The sequence below is a fragment of the Ixodes scapularis genome, unplaced genomic scaffold (assembly GCF_016920785.2).
Source record: "Ixodes scapularis isolate PalLabHiFi unplaced genomic scaffold, ASM1692078v2 PGA_scaffold8__174_contigs__length_109621045, whole genome shotgun sequence".
Lineage (NCBI taxonomy): Eukaryota > Metazoa > Arthropoda > Arachnida > Ixodida > Ixodidae > Ixodes > Ixodes scapularis.
In genome coordinates, this window is record NW_024609883.1 from 55,673,332 (window position 1) to 55,689,597 (window position 16,266).

At 45.1% G+C, this 16,266-nt stretch overlaps 1 pseudogene; it reads left to right on the plus strand.

Moving 5' to 3' along the window:
• Positions 1–3,693: 3,693 nt before the first annotated feature.
• Positions 3,694–5,726, plus strand: LOC120841107 (annotated as a pseudogene).
• Positions 5,727–16,266: the final 10,540 nt, after the last annotated feature.

A 16,266-nucleotide genomic window follows, 5' to 3' on the forward strand; every position in this document is an offset into this window, starting at 1 on the left:
AGTCAAGGCGGCCCCACTTCTTTGATACTCTTGCAACCGTCGGGATTGCGACCATGATAATTAATTTAACGTAATTGCCTACACATGTAATACATTCCGAGTCACTTTGTTGGAAGCATTCGGACATTCGCCTCGCATCTCGTTTGTTCACGGATTTGTCCGTCATTTCACTTCGGAGAATACGTACATGTCTCTCAAGTTTTGAGCAATGCGCCTGTTTCGCTAAATATTATATTTTTTTAGGTCTCTGTTTATGTTTGTGCCATGACGCTCACTTACCTTGCTCGCAAACGATATGCAAAAAAAAAAAAAAAAAAAAAAAACTAAAAAGGAAAAAGAAATTATTGGTAGTTGTTTTTTTTAGTTTTTTCGATCGCTTTTTTCGCACATCGACATACACTGACAAACGCTCGCATGGGCCAAAAAACGGAGGGAGAGGAGGAAACGGGAGAACGAGGGGATGTCAGAATGCAGACATCTGGTTGGAAGGAATAGTGGGTAGACAGAATGCTAGCTGCCTACGGTGAACGATGAACGCCGAACGCCGGCGTTCAGCGTTCTAAGGCGTTCCACGAGTGAAGCGGATAATACACTTCGAGTCACTCTACTGCAGTGGTGACAAAATGCAGCCAGATTGAAGCGTACCCAACCATCATTCCAAGCAAAGCTCGCCGTGCTCACGTCACCGCGCGCTCACGTCTTCTTCTGTCCTTCAGATTCTGGGCACATTAGACCGTGGCTGGTGCACGATAAAAGACAAGAATACGGTTTTGATGGTCGCCTCTTGCGAGCTTTGCTAGTGGCTTGGGGGGGCGCGGGGAGGGGGGGGGGGGCGGAATAGGCCTTTAGTTCTTGAGTCTTAAGCGACGTCTCAGGGGAGCAATTGAGAATATTTTTAGGGCGCGGTGCGATTGCTCGGCATTCCGCCAACTTACGTAGTTTCCGGTCGGTATAAAAAACAGCAAAAAGAACAAAACAGGTAAAAACGTATGTCCTTGGCGTTTTGATAAAGCTGAAAGGCCCCCCTTCCCCCCACGAGCCGCATATATATATATATATATATATATATATATATATATATATATATATATATATATATATATATATATATATATATATTGACATAGCCTTTTCTATACTCATAAAGCCTGGCAGTTCGACAACGGAGCCATAGAGCACCCGGTCGCAGATTTCGAGCGCGAGGATCTGGTAGCACAGAGCATTTCTCGGGGAAGCTGGTAGTGAGCGCGCAGTTTTTGCAGCGGCGAGGACGCGCGAGGAACGAGAGGAGCACGAGGGGACATTCCATCGCTCGGGGCAGTGTGCTTCGGCGTCTCGCCGCAGCAGGGCGCCCGTTACATGGCTCTCCTCTCATCCGTTGTCTGCAGCTCTATATTTTCCCTTTCGGCGGCCACGTCTCATGACGATCTTCCAGCCTTTGTCAGTATAGAGGAGGCTATGATATAGGGTGTCCAAAGTCCCCCGGCTCGATATAAAATGGACCATAAAACTCGACGCCGGCACGTAGCAATTTAGACTTTTCGGCAAAGGTGTGCGTCACAGGTCGGTTTTTTCTTGTGAAATTAGAAAACGTAGCTCCCTTTCCGGAAAAAAATGGGTCCACGAAACTTGACAGTGTTAACGGTGGGCGGCAACGCAGACAACGCGGTCAAGTTGCGGGGCGCAGTTGGCGCTCGTATTGATAGATGGCGCTACCTCCTTATTGAGACTGGTCTCGACACATCATTGTTTATTAAATTAAGCAGAATCTTTTGTTACGTACCTCTGGTTAGAAAATAAATAAAGACAATAAAAGCCATACTTAAAGCTAAAAAAATGCGTTTGCTTAATGATGACGCCTTTGCTCCCAACGAATTTCGTCTTCGTGTGTTTAAAAATTAGGCTTGGGCAAGTTGGTCCACTACTGAATGAAAGGTTAAAAAGCGCGAACAAACGGGGACAATAAAAAGACCCGAACGACAGAAGAGGCGCTTTTAACCTTTTATTCAGTCTGCGTGTCTTCTGCTTTCTTTCGCTGGTTGGTTACATCTTCACTCTTAGAAAAAAAGGTCAGTATAGTCCTCCCTAAAGGGAGGAACACTCTTGACACATATGTTCCTTCAGAAAGGGAGAAACTTTCGTTCCTTAAGCAGGGGAGCAAAAGTTCCTCCGTCGATTGCATCTCATTATGGCGGCCACGAATCGAGCAAATCGAGCTCGATAAGGCTTAACGAGAACACTAAGTCTATTGTACGAAGCGAGAGAAGCAGCAAATAAAAACGTAACACGAGCTTTCCGCGAACTGTATTTATTTTCGAAATTTATTTACTCCTGCAGGTAAAGAAACTTACGTTTCGAAAGCATGCAGTCACTCGGTCTTCTCATCGTCAGCACTGCGATGTTCAACGGAGACAACCGGCACCTAGTTCGCGCACTTTATGTCTTACCTTTGCTATTCCTCGAGCCACAATTCCTTCGTCAACCGCTGCGTCAACGGCACATCACGCAGGAGTGAAAATCATTCGCCCGCAAAACCAAAAGCCGCTCTCAAAAAAAAAAAAAAAAAAAAAAAAAAAAAGCAAATCCGAAGCAACCGTTTGGCTTTGCTCAGCACGGTAACACGAAATTATGGCGTAGCCGCGTAGCGTAAAATGATGTTAAATCGCTTGCCACCAGATGGCAGGGTCAAGCAGAGTAATCGGAAGTAGCTAGGCTAGATGGCGCTAGGCACCGCCCAATTCATGTTTTACAAAAAAATATGTTTATTTTCTTACGCCACAATTGCGTTTCCTTCTCTTCGGGAATCTCTAACACATGTAGACACGTTACGCACACTACAAGCATCAGGTGAACATATATTGAGCGCATACACAGGCATCGCACATACAAACATCAATACAACAGCACACTACCCCGATCAATACTCTCAAGCCCTGCGTTTCCGTCTATTATAGTGGTCGTTTTGAACGTACGGAATTTTTCGGTGACTCCCTAAGCAATAAAAAATATTCCGAACATGCTAATTTTTTTTCCAGCAATGTCATACACCTGAGAATATTTTTAATGGCTCAGGGGATGAATCTCTTATTAAAAAGAAAACGCTCGATCATGCCGTAATTATTTGAAAGCCAATAAATCGAGTCGCTCCAATGTGGTTCCAAGCCATGACTTTGTTTTCCCGCATGGCCCTTCGTAGACAGTATTTAAATTGTAGTGTTTGTTTTTCTATTTGTGCCGTTCGCGCACGGCTGCAATTGCCGTCTTGAATTAATCTTTGTAGAGCGGATATTGACTCAGCTGGAAGTGATGCTTCACGGGCTGAGAAATCGCTTTTCGATCAACTTGAATCCAGTCAAAGCCGCGACTTGCGGCAACTGTTAAGCGTACGGAGCTACGCCGTTGCGAGCTCGAAAACTTCTAGCGCTCATATTAAGGTATTTAGCGCACAAAGTAGAAAGAAGAAGGACAAGACAGAAAAGAGAAAAGAAAAGGCACATCCGAAGAGGTACCTGTCCAGCGGAACTCAGAGGTGTGTGCGGCTTCCTTGCTCCATCGACTGGGCATACGAGAAGGGTATGCCGTGTGCTGCGATCGGAATACTGGCGCCAGGAAAGATATATCAGAGACTGCCTGCGAGTAGCCTGTGCTTCGAGTACTGGCAATGATGGACAAAAACGAAGATACTTCCGTAGGATGAGCAAGTCAGCGAGAGATGCTACGGAGTTCCTCTGGCAAAGCATTAGACCCCATCTACCAACCAAGAAAGACAAGGTTCCCTCCCAGGCGGGCAAGTTCACAATCCTCGGTGATGTAACGATTCCACCGGATGTTGGCAAGCGGTTGGAGGTAGGCCCTAAGTTTTGCTACGAGCCAGTCTTGAGCCCACCGGAGTTGGTCGCACTAGCCAAGAAAGTAGCATACCGGACAGTAGAGGAGGACCGACCAAGGTGCATCTCTGAGTGCGTGGATAACCCTCAGGTTCCGCAAAAACGAGGACCAGTGGGACCGTTTAGGCCCTTGGTAGAATACATGGTCACTAATGGACTACGCGTCCTGTTATCTGATAAGGAAGGACATTTTATAGTGTTGCCAGATGGCCAGTACAACGAAAAGGCCATGGCAGCTATTGAGAAAAATTTTAGACCGGTGCAAGTCGCCCTGAAGAAAACCAGAGATAAAGCAAAAACTCTGTGTGAGCGGCTAGCGTTAACCCAGTTAGCCGCAAGAGTTGGGAAAGCAGAGCGCTTACATCTCGAGGTCTTCTTCAGCGTAAAAACACATAAAGAGGCCTGTCCATTTAGAGCCATTGTCACAGAAAAGGGATCGTGGCAAAAGCAAGTTGCTTTCTATCTTCAAAAACAACTGTCCGCCCTAAGCATTAGAGACCCCTTCAGGGTTGCCAACTCTGAGGAGATAGTGGAATATCTCCGATTAGGGGGTCCTGAGAAGAGATCCGCTTTCAGCATTGACGTGGAGAATCTTTTTTACTCCTTGCCACACGACCAGCTACTGACCTCGGTGAAGGATTGTATAGAAGCTAATGGAGAGCTCGCTTTCCGAAGTTCCAGCGGAGTACCCATTGAGAGCTTTATGGAGCTGCTACATTTCTACCTGAAGTCTATGATAGTTGGGTGGCGGGATGGGTGCTATCTGCAGAAGTCAGGAGTCTGTATCGGTTCCTGCGTTGCCCCAGTCCTTAGTGACATCTACTTGGGAGCAGTGGACTGTGCGATAGAAAGTGCGCTTGAAGGCAAAAATGTGAACAAGGTCGCCAGGTATGTTGACGACTTCCTGGTAATTCTTGAAGATGACGAACGTATGAACATACAAGTAGCAGACATTATGGAGACCTTTGCTGAGTACGGAGGCGGCCTTAAGTTTACATTTGAGGTGCCCAAAGAAAACATACTTCAGTACCTGGATCTTTCACTCCACCTGGGGGACACCCATGTTTGTTGGTCGTACAGCCCACGTTCCAAGAAAGCCATTCTAGACTACGGCTCGGCGCACTTAAAAATCATCAAGAGGGGCATAGCTCTAACGTGTCTGGGCTCGGCACTAAGGAAGTCTTGTCTTCATACTATGTCAGCCAGCTTCACCATGCAAGTAGAGAGGCTAACAAAAGCCGGCTATTCGTCAGCCCTACTGGCGGATGTGGCAAACGCTCTGGTGAAGAAGGCAAAAGGCTTCCAGTCCAACAAGACCAGTGTCAAGCAAACAAGGCCAGTTGTAATACCGTACCTGCACAGGATGTCCCATAATTTAAAGAACGTCGCAAGCCGCTATGGGGCCAGAGTAGTTTTCTCAGCACCACAAAAAATGAGCCAAATTTGCAATAGAGTGAATACGCATGCTGAGGGTACCACAAAACCCACGTGCACCAAGAAGCATGCAAACGAATTCCTACCATGCGCTTCGGGCGTCGTGTATAAGATACCTCTTTCGTGTGGCAAGAACTACATAGGCCAAACGGGCAGATGCCTCAATGACCGCCTCCGGGAGCATGATTACTCCTTGAAGGCTACAGTGGGCGGAAATCTTCCTGTCCATTGCAGGGAATGCACATGCAGACCATTATTCCGTGAGACCAACATCTTGGGGAAGAACCAAGACAAATTGACCCGCGAGGTATTGGAGGCCTTTACATCCTTCGTGAGGACAGGAACTGTATTAGCGTTGAATCCGTTACGCTAACAAACAAGGAAAGGAAATTCCTTGAACAAACAATGAAGGGCCCGCACGAGCCTGGATGAACTAGCCGCTATCATTCACGGGGCTGTTGCAGGTGCACGAGTCCGCGGCGGATTATTTAGGTGTTTTCTTTCTCTTCCCTTTTTATCATAAACGTAGTTGTGAGTAGCGCTCTTTTCTGTCTTGTCCTTCTTCTTTCTACTTTGTGCGCTAAATACCTTAATATGTTAGACTACCAACTAGCCCAAATGTCAACTTTACTTCTAGCGCTCATCCCAGCGCGCCACTTGGAGGGCAGTTTCTACAGGAACCGTAATATATTTAAACAGTAAAATAAAGGATAGCGTTTTTTTTATTTTACCTGTTTTTTTTTTATGCTAAACTTCTGTTGTAAATATACGTACTTTCCGCCATACTTTCGTACTGTTCAGTCTTTTCCCCAGAGCGCAATCGCTCTCGGAGACCGACAGTCACATTGGCCACTGTAGGATCCCTATTGAAAATCGCTCTGAGGGGACTTCAGGAATTCTTTAAAGGGTGTGAAGGGGACGTCAGGAATTGTTGTGATGTTTGAGAGGTGCACCGATATTTCCTGGTGGGTTCGTTGGCCCCGTCAGAGGCTCTCCTGAAATGTCTGAAGTCCCTTTTACAATGCCTTGAAATGTCTGAGAGCCTGTCAAGGAGTTTTCTAATGGGGTCGGGAAAACTTTCAGGCTTCTTGAAATGTCTGTGGGGACACGGCCTAGGTGGAGAAAATACATGTCGCAGAATTAGAACATAGCTACGTATTGTTCACAAAGGGAAAAGAAATAATTATCTGGAGAATGTCGATCGTATCTGTGTACGGTCAGTTTTTTTATTACTGCTATTCTATCAAACACAACTGGGCTCCTCGACCCGTCAGTCACTGGCCGGGTGTTCGGTCGCCAAGGGGGCTACGGGTTCGATCGCCCCATGTGGAGAATTGACAAGGCGCGGGCCGAGTGTTGTTGGCCGAGCAGCGTTTTGAGGCGAACAAGCTTTACTTGTTGCACTAATAATAATAAAAAAGGGCAAGCCGAGAGCAGCGCGTTTCCCAAATTCAGGGACGCTGCGCTGGGATCTCCCCAGCGCAGCGTCGCTGCCGCTTCGTCCGAGGGCGAAGCGGCAGCGACTCGTGCCGGGAACCGGTTTCCCCGCGGGGGACAGTCCCCAAAAAGGAAAAAAAAATAAATGAACAAAACTATTTTGCTTTCCACCAGAGTCGGAAGTCCTCTTTTTTTCGCCGTCGCCAAAAACACGAACTGGCAACTCAAATCCCCCCCCCCCCCTTTTACAATGCCTACACACACACACTGCGCTTCTCTCCCCCCGGCAATGGGGAGAGGGTGCAATACCGCCAGTTCCGGACAGCACGCTTCTCCAATGCTCGGCGGGAGAGAGTGGTGTGAGGAAGCCGAAGAAGTCAGGAGGCCGCTATAGCCATTTTCTTTCCGCTCGTGGGCGGTTTGTTTCTCACCGCCATGGAGATCTGGAACGGACCGTTTGCTACATCCAGAAAGGTAAGCGCTGCTATGAGGGCTCGCCCCTTGGTCTGTTTTAATCCGTGCCGTTTCTTCCTTGGTTCCGCAGGTGAACCCCAGTTCGGCGTTGGCCGCCTTCAGCACCGCTCGAGCACCATCGTGTTCTGCGCATTCAAGGAGATGGTGGCCGGTGTCGGCCTACTCCCAGCAAGCCTGGCAGTCGGGATCAGCGTCCCACCGCATGTAGTGCCTGCGCACCGGGATCATAGCACTGTGGGTCCTGGGACGATGGATGACGGCCGCTGTCCCGCCTTGTTCCTTGCGCATCTTCGTCCGACCGGCCTCAGAAGAATCCAGCGAGCGAAAAATACGCCGAAGACGCCGCCCCGACGACATCGTGGATGAAACCGTGACTGTGCTCGGAATTTCTCAACGGTGACGGGATCTGCTTGCGAGTTCGTGGTTTTCTCTAAACGTGCTTACTGAGACTGTGTATGTGTACGTGAAGTGCGCCTGCTCCGTTTTATTAGCTGAACTACCGTACATCAGGAATTTACCCAACGGCATTGTGAGTACTTTGAAATATATTTTTCGCTGTGATAAAGAAGTTAGTTGTTCATATTTGATATGATCTCTTTCGTCGACAGCTGCTTGCGCCCAGGTTTGAACAAGCGTTGGTTTTTATCGTCTTTTTGAGTTTTAATACACATGTACAACTCAATGTCCGCAATAAATTTTCAATAACGTTTTGAACTGAATTTTTGTCTATGGTTCACAGTCATTTGGGCGTCTAAAGGGTTGACGGGCTAAGGGGTTTGGGTTGAAGGGCTGTGGGGCTGGAGGGTTTTTTCTGAGGGGTATACCTGAAGGGTATTTTTGAAGGGTTTTGAAGGCCTGTGCGGTCCCATAATCCTTCAAGGCTGATGGGCCCTTTAGAATTATTTTCAATAGGGATAGGAGCTTACCGTTCAGACCAGCGTTCCAACATGACTATCCACACGTCGATCGACTGCACCTAATCCTTCAAGTGGTTTTAAACTCTAATGTAAAGCGGAATTTCATCCTGCGACACCCCGCCCCCTCCGATCCCGGCCCGACCAGCGGCATCAATGCCCGACAGTTTACGTCATCTCATCTTGTTGTTACACCACTGATACGCGTACACACGGTCACATCGGCGATAATTCCAGTCTTCTGGTCACAACCCACAACACTGCCATCACGATGTCGCTGACACGCAGAAATACAGAACCACGTTGACGATGTTGCTGACACGCAGAAATACAGAATCACGTTGAAAGCCGTTCGGCACTCGGCACGGGACAACAGAACCGAACTCAGCACGGAAGGCACCCAGGCAGCCGGCAGAAAAACCTGCCTGCCTTGGACGCAGTTCCCGCGATTTCCACAACGTCGAAAACGTCGACACAGTTCCTCGTGGTTTCGCTGCCGTAGTTCCGCGTGTGTCCCGCAAATCGGAGACGGCCGTCTTACCCAGTGTATGTAGCGCTGCTGGCACTGCTCCGGAACTTCGCTGTGTCTAGCGGCTTCGTTAGCTCGTTTGATAAAATTAGTGGTAAAAACGTCAATGCAACCGAAATGTTCTGCACGTTTGGACTAGAAGACGGAATTACAGGCGGCCTTCGCTGCCGCTGAAGCTCAATCAACTCAACATTAATTTATTAAGCAACGGGCGCGACGTGGTCGAAAAACAAAACCGAAAGAAGATGAGTCGGGAGGGCGAAAGCTTTCTCCGGTCTGCCTGGAGAAGGAGGAAAACGTCTCGGTGAATAATAAGGACTTTAACTTTCCTTTCATCGGTCTGGTTTTGTTTATGTGTGTTTTGGTAAATAAAAAAAAAAAATAAAAATAAAAAAAAACTTCACGAAAAAAAACGAACAAACAAACCCCGCTCCTCTGGGGATCGAACCGTTGATCACTTGGTCAGTAGCGCGATGTTTTACCCCTGCGCCAACTGAACAAGGGAAACTCGCCCTCCTCCTTTCATCTGAACTGCCGTTCCTCCTTCTCTGGGCAACTTGTCGGCAACAAGGAGGAACAGTCGCTGTTGCTACCTTTCTCCTCCTGTTTTTCTTAGAGTGTTCCGACGCTGCTCCCGACGCCATCTATCGATACGCGCGCCGAATGCGCCCGCAACTTGGCTTGGTCGTCTGCGTCGCCGCCCGCGGTTGATCCTGGTGAGTTTTTTGGCCCTATTTTTTACATAAAGGGATTTACGCTTTGTAACTTTACAGGAAAAAGAAACCGACCTGTGAAATTCACCTTTGACGATACGTGTGGATTGCTACGTGCAGGCGTCGATTTGTAAGGTTTATTTGAGATGAGGCCTGGTGACTTGGGACATCCTATATTTAGCGCCCTGTAAGCAGGAATAGAAATGGGCCCACTGATGCCAGTGTTTAAACATGGCTTCTGCTTCATAGGACGCTATGTCGCCGCCTTTATGGTCGCGTCTTGCAGACGCTACAGCCAGCATTACATGAACGCGGCTTGAGGACGCGATCGCGCCCCCTGGCTGAAATAAAAACAGACCTATAGGCTCTGCGCCGGGTTCCAGAGAGCGGCACCGTCGGTTGATCATCAGCACCACCGTGGCCAAATGAGGCAACACTGGGACGACTGAAATCGGCAGCGCCGCCGGCGTTGTGTTGTCGCGCGTCACTCTAGCGACTGTTTTAAGAATCTATAACACGTTAAATATATAAACGTGTCGTTCTTAGATGATCCAAAACGGAAGCCAGCAAAACAAAATTGAATGTCATAACATTGCGGGAAATTATAAGCAAAAGCAAATAGACAGGGACAGTTCTTTTTTTTTTTTTTTTACATTGCTTGCGCTTGCCTCAAGATAACAAAATCGAAGACTTCCGTCGAGCTTCCCTCCTCTACAAAAGCGCACTGCAAAAGCGGAACAAAAAACGCCCCCCTCCCTCCCTCTTCCCCTTAGACCCCCTGAACTTTTCCCGCATGAATAGCTGACCTCATTTTGGTGATCAGCTTGTTTCCAGTTCCCTCGTCGCCGTGTTGAAGACGATTACGGCGTCCGAGGAATGTGCTGTTCGTGCAAGCTGGCTGCAGTTTGGCCGGTGTCGTATGCAGTTGCTCGTCGCGAGCTGATACGCGTTTTCGTCGATTGAATATGCTGTTCACTTTTACATAGAACACAAATATACGCTGCATGGATAACCTTTTCTCAAGGGGTAAACACATTTTACTTAATATTTCTTGGGTAGACTTTTTAGCGCAGCAGGGATGAATTCAGGACCGTACAGACACGGGTCGAAGTAGAGCAAATATACTGGGCAGCTACGCGATTATGCTAATAGTGCAAACGACAGTCCGTTCTCCTGACGACGAAGCGGAGAAAACACTCACTTCGGGTTTCGGTAACTACGATAAAACGTCCACAAAACGTCGTTCGATCAAGATGCGCCCGCGGAGCAAAAAGCAATGAGAGTGTCAAAAGACTCATCTTATTCTAGAGTCATCGCATCGAATCCAAAAACGACGCAGGCTTTGAGCGCATTAGTTCCAAATATCGAGTGAAATAGCGGATTTTGAAAGGCATCTCAACTCAGGCAATGTGAGCGGAATGCTTGATTTACACGTTTTGTGGAATTTATTCATCTCCGACGGCGTTGTATATTCCGCGGCCTCGACGGACACCTACGGCGCTTAACGTCTGCTAAGCTTCCAGAGTTGCAACCGTCCGGTACGCAACAGTGCCTACAGCTTCGGCGTTTGCTTTTCTGTGACATCCGATAGTACTGTTAAGAATAGAAGACCAAAAACGCATAAATCCACACCTTCAAATTAGTTGCGTGAACAACCCCACGAGCAAACAGGCTGGCGAAAGAATCTTCTCAGTGTTGCAAATATTTTGAGCCAGATGGCACAACGTGTCACACCAAACTTGACTGCCCGGAGGTTATTGGGCAAGAAATCGAACTATAGGGGGCGCTCTGACCCGTTTGTTTCCCCACACCTGGGTGTTTACTCAACACAAGTCCTATGTACATGCCCACAGGCCTTATGGGCATGTCCATGTCATCTTCTACAATACTAATACTAATAATCGACAAAGTGACGTTAAGTGCCGGATCTACACTCTAAAAAAAGTTTGTGCGTCTACTTTCACGCACAAAGCCTCGGAGAGCCAATCACCGCAACTTACGGAGGAGGTTGAGCGAATGACAATGCCGAGACATATGTTTAGACCAAAAAACGCAGTGTGAGTCGTGACATCAAGCAATGCAAAACGTCACGCTTGCATTGCTTAATGTCACAACTCAGACTGCGTTTTTTGGTCTAAACATTAGTTTCGGCATCGTCATTCACTGAGCTGCCTCCGTAAGTGGTGCTAATTGGCTCTCCGTTTTGTGCGTGAAAATAGACGCACAGACTTTTTTTAGGGTGTGCAGTACAGCCTCAAGGACTAAACAAGGGTTTTAAATGACTTGATAGCATCAGGCTTTGTTAAATAAGGGGGTTTGTATTATGGAAGGGACTAGAGCGAATCCGGTTCATGATTTTTTGGCCTTCAGGCTAACCACGAATGGGCGGACGTTCAAGTACCTAAATAAAAAGACCCTAGTGTTAATCAATCAAAAGCAGGCGTGGTTTGTTTTCTCGTATGCCATGCGCGTCGCAGCGTGTAGAGCCATGAGGGGCAGTGCGCTTATTAAGCAAACAATAATCTGGATTGCATGAAGCTTCGCGATATTTTTTTTTTAATACACACTCTTGCCACAGCTATTCAGCTTGCATATTTCCTCCCTGAACAAAGAAAGGGCGGAGTCTTCTGACAACATTAGTTTTATCACGCTTTTTTATGTCGGCACCAACGCAGCTACCCATCCCTCGAATCTGCTCAGAATATTATCACTCGATTTTTACCCGAATGAAACTAAATTCTTTAATCGAGTTATTTTTATAACCCTATTTAAATTTTTCACTTAACTTAAAATGTCCAGAAATTAGAATGTCTTTCTGTTTTTGCTTTGTGCATTTCAAAACAGTTACGTATGGAAACTTGAGAGGATAAGGGAAGCTGTGAGTGGCATGTTTTGTTCATAAGTTCAGCTCCGGGGGAGACGTTCTGCAATGTTTTTATAGACGAATGCCGCGATCTCACTAATTGTGGGGCGATAATTAATATTGATTAAACGAAAGAAGCACACAAGAGGACGAAACAAACGACACAGCTTTCGTCCTCTTGTGTGTTTCTTTCGTTTCAAGCCAATTAGATCACCAACCCGCTCAAGTCTTTAATTATAATTAATAGACCCGGTACTCGCCTATGCCTAAGCTTTTGAGGCAGTCCTTGACTTTAAACTTATTTGAATGTAAAACAGTGTACGACGCTTTTGGATTCAAAATAACATTTTCACTTCTTGTTAGCAATGTTCGCCTTAAAGTCCGATAGGTAACGAAGTCAACCACTATTGTCTCCCTGCTAAACTTAATCAACCTGACATTAACCCTGCATAACATTATAAACTTTTAAAAATAACTATATATGAGAACGGCTTTCATTCAGTCAGAATGCTAAATTAAAAAAAAAACTAAGGAAAACAAACAAAACAATGATTCTAAATTGTTTGACACCCTCAGAAGCCCTATAGCAGCTACTGTATTTTAATATCATTTAGTTAATGTTTTGCTACAGTTTATTTTTCGTCTCAGTAATCTACTTTTTAATTGTACCTCGCCATGCGAACTCCCCTCCCCCTTTTCCAGGTGTCAGATTAACCGATCAGAAATTATAGGATAATTAAGTACAATGCAAATTTATCACTATTCCTACACACTAAGAGTTTGCGCTCACCGTCGTTCGAATAGAAGCGAGTGGTTGTACTGGTATGGCTGCTATTAAATTCATTCTTGCTATTAAAATTATCAGGTCCAAAAGTTACGCGTTTTGCCCTGCTTGCAGCCTTTTAAATATTTTTACTTCTGCCAGTGTGATCTGGAAAATAATTGTAGTGGCGTGCCGTCGCGTATCTCTACTGCGTAAGGCACGTTGCCAACAGCATACTAGAGGTCCTACTGCACTGGCTGAATATCACATCTACTGTGAAAATACCAGACGCCAATTAGGGGAGACTAAATTGTCGTGCTCTTAACATACACAATGAACAATTACTATGACATGCTGCATTAGATTCTAGGGTGCGGTGGCCATCCGCAATCTTATACTTCTCGCTATCAAGAAATAACCTGCTGTCGAATATTTTTTTTAAATTTTAAAATAGTGAAGAAAGTGCCAGGAATAAGACGACAGACATATATATATATATATATATATATATACAAACTATGCAAGACTGTTCGAACCGAAATTTTCATGGGTTCGGTTCGGGTTCGGGTTCACGGCTTTCGCTTCAGTTCCGGTTCAGCTCCGGGGAGAAGAATTAACGGCTCAAACCGGTTTGAACCGGTTCGAACCGGTCTGAACCGCAAAATTGAGAATTTAGTTTCCGCGGTTCTTCGGCAATGGGCACTATTTCCGCCGTGAAACGAGTAACTTTAAAGCTGTTTATCGTTCGTACAATCCACTTTTATATTCGGGCACAAAAAACAAGAACTTGCAATAGTTACTTTGGCGCAACGGTAAAATCAAATCAAGATTAACAGTAAAAAAAACTCTTGTTTATACGAATGAGCAACCATTTGTTTACCACAGTTGAATATATTTTACCTTAATCGAAAGGTAGTCACAGAGTACGTTCACCTAAAATACCCGTGATTGGCACAACTTGGCACTGCAGTATTAAAAGTTTAATTGTAGTTGTGCTCTTGAACTAGGAAAATAATTGCAGTGCATAAAATCATGGACTGGGTATCTAGTCACCGTACATATTATAAAATATACTTCACAAATTACGTTTTACACTAAACAGGGAGCGGCCGTAAGGAACAACATATTTTACACGCCTTGCAAAATACGAATTCTAAAAGTAGATATCTGAAATTTGGCGCGCGGACGTAGTTTCCCAAGAGGTTTTATGTCTAATTTGTTTCTTGAAGGCCGAAGTTTTAGGTCCTGAAGTATTAAAAATAAACCGAAATCGGAGACCGTGCATTTGCTGTGTCCTATACCAGCCTGTTTGTCGTATGCACAATAGTTTCTGAGCTCACTCCAGACCGACTTGCTTAACGCAAAAACGCTGAAACTCAATAGCAGAGGCTGGCGATGGGCAAGATAATCGCGATAATTAATACTTTTAACAAAATATATGAGCTGTGCCTGTCTGGGAGCAAGCTCACAAACTAGTGTGAAGACGACGAACATCCGGTACAGGGCATAGGAAATGTACAATCGCCGTGTTTGATAATTTTTTAATATTTTACTATCTATGACTTTAGCTCTGAAAAAGAAATAAAAACTTCTCGCAAAATTACGTTCGCCTGCCCAATTTTATGTATGTACGTTTTGAATTCGAATTTTTCGAGGCGTACCAAATGTGTTCCTCCATACGGCCGCACCCTGTATATAATGACGACGCAACTGACCTAAAAGCAGTAAAAATATTTATGACAAACGCAGGCACTTGTAGTCAGTCTGGGTCAGTGATATACCTTTTATAGAAACGCTTACATTGACAACACTTGTTTTCCTAACACCTTTTACACTCAGCGCCGTGATGAAGGTGAAAAATCATGCCGAAAAAAGTGATCAAAATGGTTCACTATAATTTATACGCAGCTTTGCACTTAGATTGAATCTGGACTAAAATAGCGCGTACTCAGGTGAACATTTTTCTTATACAGAATAAGCTGGCATAGCGGGGTTTTGAGCTTTGTTCTTAAAAGATGCCGGTCAATTACACTTAAAAATAAGCAGTGACTTGCAATAAATGTTGGAATAAACAATCAACGTACCGATCGAAAAGACAAGAAAAAGTACAACGTAGACTCTAACCAATTTCTTCAATGTGCCCGACGTTTCGAAGCCAGCTCGGCTCCTTGTTCACGGGTGACTGTATATGGGCCCAAAGGTAGCAACCTGTCGTCGTTTTCTTCTCTTCTCTCGTTCTCAAAGAGAGAACAGAAGAAAACGACGACAGGTTGCTACCTTTGGGCCCATATACAGTCACCCGTGAACAAGGAGCCGAGCTGGCTTCGAAACGTCGGGCACATTGAAGAAATTGGTTAGAGTCTACGTTGTACTTTTTCTTATTACTTACCTAACCAGGCGGAGTTCCGCCGAAATGTTTACATTTAGATCGAAAAGACGCAAATATGTATAAAAAGCAAGGCACATTTCAAAATTCCAATTATCGTCTTACATAACTAACACCAAGGAGAAAAGCAGTGACTGTGAGAATATACAATCAACGCTCGAATACAAAAATGTGACAGAAAATTTAATGGGGTGATTATTTAGTGCTTTACTAAAGTCAGTGAAATAAAAAAAAAATTATAGGGCAATGAGTTCCAATTAGATATAGTGCGTGGAAAAAAAAACAACTTGAAAATGTGACTTCGAGTAAATATAAGCTGAAGAGAAACTCATGGTGGTTCCTAGTACAAAATAGTATTTCATGCTCTACTCGACATGAAAGCTCTGACAGTCTGCGTGCGTAATCGTCATAGTTCCGTCACGCTTCCCTGTGGACTTCGTTTTTGTCCAGCTATAAAGACATAAAATTGCTGTTCATGAAGTAAAGGAGGCAATAAGGAATTTCTATACATTGGACAAGTTATATATGTCTAAGAAACACAGTTATTTAAGGATATTAGAAATCACTTCCGTCCTATCGAGTTTAAAAATTCTAAAAAAGTTTGCAGAGCATCTTTCATATAATTTGCGGGTGTATTTACTATTGATGTATATCTTCAACGTAAGCGACACCTCATTTATGTTGTGAAACCTTCAGTCAGTAATTAAATATTCTTTTATTATCATCAAAAAATGTGACTGTATTAAGTTCACATAACCGAAAATAATAGATTGACGGGATAATTAGTTGTTGACAGACAGAAACGAAGAGTACCGCATAGAAGACTTGACAAACTTTTAGTTGAAAGATAAATAGCGTTTTTCCTC